The sequence below is a fragment of the Sapajus apella genome, unplaced genomic scaffold, assembly GCF_009761245.1.
Source record: "Sapajus apella isolate SASKATOON/1434 unplaced genomic scaffold, GSC_monkey_1.0 scaffold75, whole genome shotgun sequence".
Taxonomy (NCBI): domain Eukaryota; kingdom Metazoa; phylum Chordata; class Mammalia; order Primates; family Cebidae; genus Sapajus; species Sapajus apella.
In genome coordinates this window covers 7165124-7172309 of record NW_022437015.1, presented here as the reverse complement: position 1 = coordinate 7172309, position 7186 = coordinate 7165124, and positions in this window count along the sequence as shown.

Genomic DNA, 7186 nt, shown 5'->3' with positions numbered 1-7186 from the left:
CACATTGCCTAGCACATAGTAAGCATTCATGAAATATGTGTTGAATAAAAAAATGAATAATATAAAACTAAGATTAGGAGAGATGATAGGACTATAAACATAAGTTGGAAGTCACTGAATCAGAGATAGTAGCTAATGCCAAGAGACTATGAATTATCTTGAGAAGACAGAAAACAGAAATTAGCCAAGGGTTAACATTCACACATTGATAATAATAACTAAGAAATATGAAAAGAAATTAGAGTAAATAAAGAAAACAGAAGGGACAGTTGAAGATTCAGGAAGACAATTGAATAGTATAATATCATAGCCTAAGTTGGAGTTTCAAGAGAATTCTGTCCCAAGCAGCAAAACCACAAGATGGAGAAAGGTGGTTAGATTTCACATTTTTCCCCAGTAACAGTAGGAGTAGAAGCCTGATTAAAGGGATTAAGAAGTAAATTAAGTTAAAAAGACTTAGAGACTTCTATATGGGTTTTAATCGAACTAGGAGAGAGAAAGAGGATCCACACAGTAATGTGAATAGAGGAAAGTTTAAGATAAAGAATGTTATATATAAGAGCAAATGGGAATAATGAGGAATTGGCTAGTAAAAAGTAAGGTGACCTTTAAAGAAGATAGGAATAGCAAAAATAAGGAGCAACTACTACCTCTAGGGCTGAAATAGAGCACCCAAGGAAGAGCATTCCCACCCTACTCCAGCCCAGGGCTGAGATCCAGGTCTTATTGGCATGGATACTACAGTGAAAGATGAGTCACTGTGGCATTATGCTTGCGGAGCTTGTTAGAAATTAATCCTCCAGGGCTTACTGGAAAATCACCCTCTAAGGAGCCTAGCAAAGCTAATCATGCCAATGTGTCTCATTTGGAAGCTGTCTGCTAGAATAATGGCTGACAGGCAAGGAGTGTCAATGGAAAGTCTGAGAGGTGAGCACAGAAGAAGCTGCCCATGCTGCAGAAGCTGGGCAACGGGGAAGCTACCATATGCTTTAGGTGTCTGCAGGTAAAATCTCCAGTGAGGAAGACGGTAGATAAACTGATGTCTCCATGTGAAAGCCAGATTTTGTTGGGGTAATAAACAGGTTTTAGGATAAAATGAAATTTGCCTATAGAGAATCAGAGGTTTACAAATCACCTTACTAAGAAGCAAAAGAGAAAATATGGGAGAATTGAGAGTAAACTGGAGCCAGGATGTGTTGAATAAGTATTTGTATCTTGAAGGAGGTAACAGAAATAAAAGACTTGCATCTTCATTGAATGGATATCAAAATTTTAAATGGAAGAATAATGGGATGGAACTAAAAATTACAGTCATAGAATTTTACAGCCATGAGTACACTCATTGTGTAGATTTTTTTTAAAGCTTTCAGAAATTATGTGATTGTTCCACAGTTGTATAATTAATGAAGGAGCCCGAATTAGAAAAAAAGTTTTCTGACCCTCACAGTATTATTCTTTCTACTACATCATGGTGGAAAGAGTTATTTTGAGAGAAGTAAACTACTAATCAGCTTATCAGAATTTCAAAGGACACACATAAAATGCACTTTGATGTTAGCTCAGGTGGAAAGCAAGGTTACTCAAACTAAGAAATTCACATCAAACACATTTGCAGAAAGATTTTAGTATTGTAATGCACTTTGAAGAAAGAGTAGATACTTGAAGACTAGTAATTTAACTTTAGCTATACCATTTAAAATATAAAACAATAGGCTGGGCATGGTGACTCACACGTTTGATCCCAGCACTTCCAGGGGCCAAAGCAGGAGGATTGTTTGAGCCCAGAAGTTCAAGACCAGCCTGAGCAACATAGTGAGACTGTCTCTACCAAAAAATTTAAAAATCAATGAGGCCTGATAGTGCACACTTATAGTCCCAGCTACTAGGGATGCTGAGGTTGGAGAATAGCTTGAGCTTGGGAGGTCAAGGCTGAAGTGGGCCATGATCACACTGTGCCCTGCCTGAGCATCTCTTAAAGATGAAAAACCCATGCGGTGGCCAAACTCTCTGCCTGGATGTACAGAAGCCATCCCAAGATGAATGGGGTTGTCAAGGAGGCTGCCATGGTCCTGAAAAATAACCTAAGCCAGCAGGCCTCCTAAGTCTAGGTTTTTGAACAGCACAGATCCCCATTGGTGTGAGTTCCTGGAATATCACTCCCTAATAGGAGGTGAAACTTATTAAGAAGATGGATGACCACATGACCAACCTCTACAGGCTGGCAGGCCCCAGACCTGACTGGTCAAAAACTTCTTGTTGCCAACTGGGATTCTCCCAAGCCCAGTGACCTATGACACCCAAAACTCTTCCCATGATCCTTCTGAACTGGAGCTGGTGCCAAAGCCACTTTCTCCAGCGTAAGACAGCTTTTTAACCACGCTAGAACTTTCTCCTAGTCAGTACACCAAATGAAAACAATAAAACCTCTTTTTTCTACCATAAATAATACAGACAGAGAAGCAGATAGGTGATTGAATGAAAGACAGATATTTTAAATAGCTTTCTTAGTGCCTAGCAATAACCAATTAAAACAATATAAACTGGTGAGAGAGGAAGGCCTTTTTCAGAATTCTTAACAGATCCCTGATATTTACCAGTACTGTGGCTTTGAGCAAGTCATTAAATCTCTTGGAGTCTTAATTTCCTTATCTCTAAAATGAGCATAATAAATGTCTACTATACAGAATTCTTGTGAGAACTATAAATAATACATGTAAATGTGTAGCCCAACGCTTAGCATATAATGGGTACAAAACAACATCCATCTATCTGAATTCCAGAAAAATTAACATTATGGAGTGAATTACAATTTCAACAAAGAATATGTAGAATCTTTATAAAGAAAATTTCACTGTAACATATAAATGTGTAATTAAGTGAATCAAGAAACATAGCAGTAACCACTCAGTGGGATAAATGTTAATAAATAAATAAAGCAAATGAAAAACAGAAAAAAACAGGAGCTGCAATTCCAATTTCAGACAAAACAGAGTTTAAACCAACAAAGATCCAAAAAGACAAAGAAGTGCATTACCTAATGGTAAAGGGTCCCATTCAACAAGAAGACCCAACTATCCTAAATCTCTATGCACCCAGCACAGGAGCACGGAGATTCATAGAATAAGATTTTAGAGATCTACAAAGAAACTTAGATTCACACAAAATAATAGTGGGAGACTTAATGCTCCCACTTACAGTATTAAACAGATCAAGGCAGAAAATTAACAAATATATTCAGGACCGGAACTCAGAACTGGATCAAATGGGTCTGATAGAAACCTAAAGAAGCCTCCACCCAAAAACAACAGAATATGCATTCTTCTCATCGTCGCATGGCACATACTCAAAAATTGATCACATGATTGGATATAAACCACTGAATGACTTTTGAATAAATAATAAAATTAAGTCAGCAATGAAGTTCTTTTTTCTTTTTTTTTTTTTTGAGTTGGAGTTTTGCTCTTATTGCCCAGGCTGGAGTGCAATGGCACAATCTCAGCTCACCGCAACATCCACCTGCCAGGTTCAAGTGGTTCTTCTGCCTCAGCCTCCCAAATAGCTGGGATTACAGGAATGTGCCACCATGCCTGGCTAATTTTAGTATTTTTAGTTAGAAACAGGGTTTCTCCATGTTGGTCAGGTTGGTCTTGAACACCCGACCTCAGGTGATCAGCCCACCTTGGCCTCCCAAAATGCTGGGATTACACACATGAGCCACCGCACCCAGCCAAGAAGTTTTTAAATCATCAATGACACTCTTCGTAGAACTAGAAAAAAAAATTAATTCATATGGAACCAAAAAAGAGCCCAAAGAGCCAAGGCAATTCTAACCAAAAAGAACAAAGTTGGAGGCATCATGTTACCAAACTTTATACCACATGGTTACAGTAATCAAAACAGTATAATACTGGTACAAGAACAGACACATAGATGAATGGAACAGAATAGAGAGCCAGGAAGTACTGACACACACCTACAACCATCCGATCTTTGACAAAGCTAACAGGAACAGGAAAAACTGAGATAGAACTCCCTAATCAATAAATGATGCTGGGATAACTGGTTAGCCATACGTAGATGATTGAAACTGGACACGTTCCTTGACTTAAATACAAAACTCAAAATTATGAAAACCCCAGAAGACAACCTAGCCAATACCATGCTGGACATTGGAAAGGACAAAGATTTGGTGATGACGATGCCAAAAGCAATTGCAACAAAAGCAAAAATTGACAAATGGGATCTAATTAAACTAAAGGGCTCTGCACAGCAAAAGAAACTGTCAACAGAATAAAGAGACAACCTACAGAATGAAAGAAAGTTTTTGCAAATATGTGTCCCACAAAGGTCTAATACCCAGCATCTACAGGGAACTTAAAATTACAAAAAAGAAAAAAGACAACACTGAAAACTGAACAAAGGACAAGAATAGGCACTTTTCAAAAGAATACATACATGTGGCCAACAGGCAAATGAAAAAAAGTTCAAGATCACTGACCATTAGAGAAATGCAAATCAAAACCGCAATGAGATACCATCTCACACCAGGCAGAACGGCCATTATTGAAAAATAACTGGTGTGGGAGAGTTTGCAGAGAAAAATCGATGTTTATACACTGTTGGTGGGAATAAAAATTAGTTCAGCCATTGTGGAAAGCAGTGAGGCAATTCCTGAAAGACCTAAATACAGAAATAATATTTGACCCAGCAACCCCCTTACTGCAAATATACTGAAAAGAACGTAAATTGTTCTAACATAAAGACACATATATATGTATGTTTATTGAAGCACTATTCACAATAGCAAAGACATTGAATCAACCCAAATGCTCTCATCAGTGCTAGACTGGATAAAGAAAATGTGGTACATACTACCATGGAATACTATGCAGCCATAAAAAAAGAACAAGATCATGTCCATTGCAGCAACATCGATGAAACTGGAAGCCATTAACCTTAAGAAACCAACGCAGGAAGAGAAAATCAAATACCACATGTTCTTCCTTATAAGTTGGAGTTAAATGATGAGAACACATAGACACACAGAGGGAACAACAAACACTAGGGCCTATTGGAGGGTGGAAGGTGGGAAGAAGGAGAGGCTCAGAAAAAAAAAAAAAAAAAAAATAATAGATACTGGGCTTAATACCTGGGTGATAAAATAATCTGTACAATAAACTGCTATGACACAAGTTTACCTATATAACACACCTGCACATGTACCCCTGAACTTAAAATAAAATGTTTCTTTTAAAAAAGAAACATGACAGTGGTTACTAAGTAGTATAAAAGTTAAATAAATAAATAAATAAATAGAAACATGGTAGGCTGAGTGCAATGGCTCATACCTGTAACCCTGGCACTTTGAGAGGCTCAGGTGGGAGGATCACCTGAGGCCAGGAGTATGAGATCAACCTGGGCAACACAGCAAGACCCCACCTGTAAAAAAAAAAAAAAAAAAGAATAAAAAAGAAACATAACATGCATAGCACAACAATTACAGTCAATACCCTCAATGTAAAATGTGAGAGTGGAGAATAAAAACATGACAAAATTTTTCTGAAGTTCTTCTGAAAAAGCAAATAGAATATAATGGTTTTAAAATGGAAAAGAGAAAAACATCTATGTGTGAAAGCTAGCTTTGTCAGATATTAAAATTTAATGTAACCTATAATGATTAAATCAAAATAATATTGGCACCAGATCAATGAAACAGAACAGACAGTGAAAAAACAGACCTTAGTATAACACTTTAATAGGTGGCAAAGAGAGTAAATGCAACAATTGTGAAAGTAAAGATATTAAATAAATAATGCCAGAACAACTGATTGGCTATTTCATGAATGATCCTCTTACACCATATAAAATAAATTCCAGCTGGATAAAAAGTAAATTTTTTAATGCAAAAAAATCAAATTATAAAAATTTAAAATAGTGAAAAGAAAGGTTGATTATGCAATAAGTTTCAGGGTAAGGAGTCTCTTTCTAAGTTTAGGAACAATGGTAAATAAATTATAAAATAAAACAACAGATAAGATTGAATTTTATAAACTCTTCATCATTAAAAACAGCATTTAATTAAATTTTTAAAAGAACAAAATTGGAAAAATTACTTGCAAGGTGGTTATAGTCTTAATATAGAAATAGTTCATACAAATTGATAAGAAAAATACAATAATTCCAGTATATAAATGGATAAAGGACATAAGTGATTCAGATGATTCAGAGGAGATAAAATATAAATGGTTAATGAACAAGTAACATGTTTAACTTCACTAAACCAAACAGTTTAAACTAAAAATAGGCAGTAATGATTTTACCTAATCTATTAGAAACATATGTATGATGGTTTTTTGATAAAGGACTTTCATACACTGCTGGAAGAAATAATAAAATTAATGGGACCCAGTGGCATATCTTGTAGTCCCAGCTACTTGGGCAGGAGGATTACTTGATCCCAGGAGTTCAGGGCTGCAGTATGCTATGATCTTGTCTGTGAATAGCCACTGCGCTTCAGCCTGAGCAACATAGTGAGATCTTGTTCCTGAAAAAAATTAATGGGAGTATAAATTAGTATATTTCTGTAAAGTAATTTGATATTATTTTTGGAGAGCTTTTTAAAGTGTTCATATTAGGCCAGGAGGCGCTGTAGCGCACACCTATATTCCCAGCACTTTGGGAGGCCAAGGTGGATGAATCACTTAAGGTCAGGAGTTGAAGACCAGTGTGCCCAAAATGAAGAAATGCCATCTCTACTAAAAAAAATACAAAAACTAGCCAGGCATGGTGGTGCACCTGTAGTCTCAACTACTTGGGAGGCTGAGGCAGGAGAATCACTTGAACCTGGGAGGCAGAGGTTGCAGAGAGCCAAGATCACACCACTGCACTCCAGCCTGGGCAACAGAGCAAGACTCCATCTCAAAAAAAAAAAAAAAAAGTTCCTATTATTTAACCCAGTAATTTCAGTTTTATGAATCTATCCTAAGACTCTAATCCCAGATACAGACAAATTAATGCATGATTATGTTTAATAATGCTTTAGCTATGATAATAAAGGGAAATAAACCAACATCGAATATTAGGCTAAAGTAATTATAGTATGTCCAAACAATGTAATTCTACACAGCTATTAAAAAACTTAATGAGAGGCCGGGCGCGGTGGCTCAAGCCTGTAATCCCAGCACTT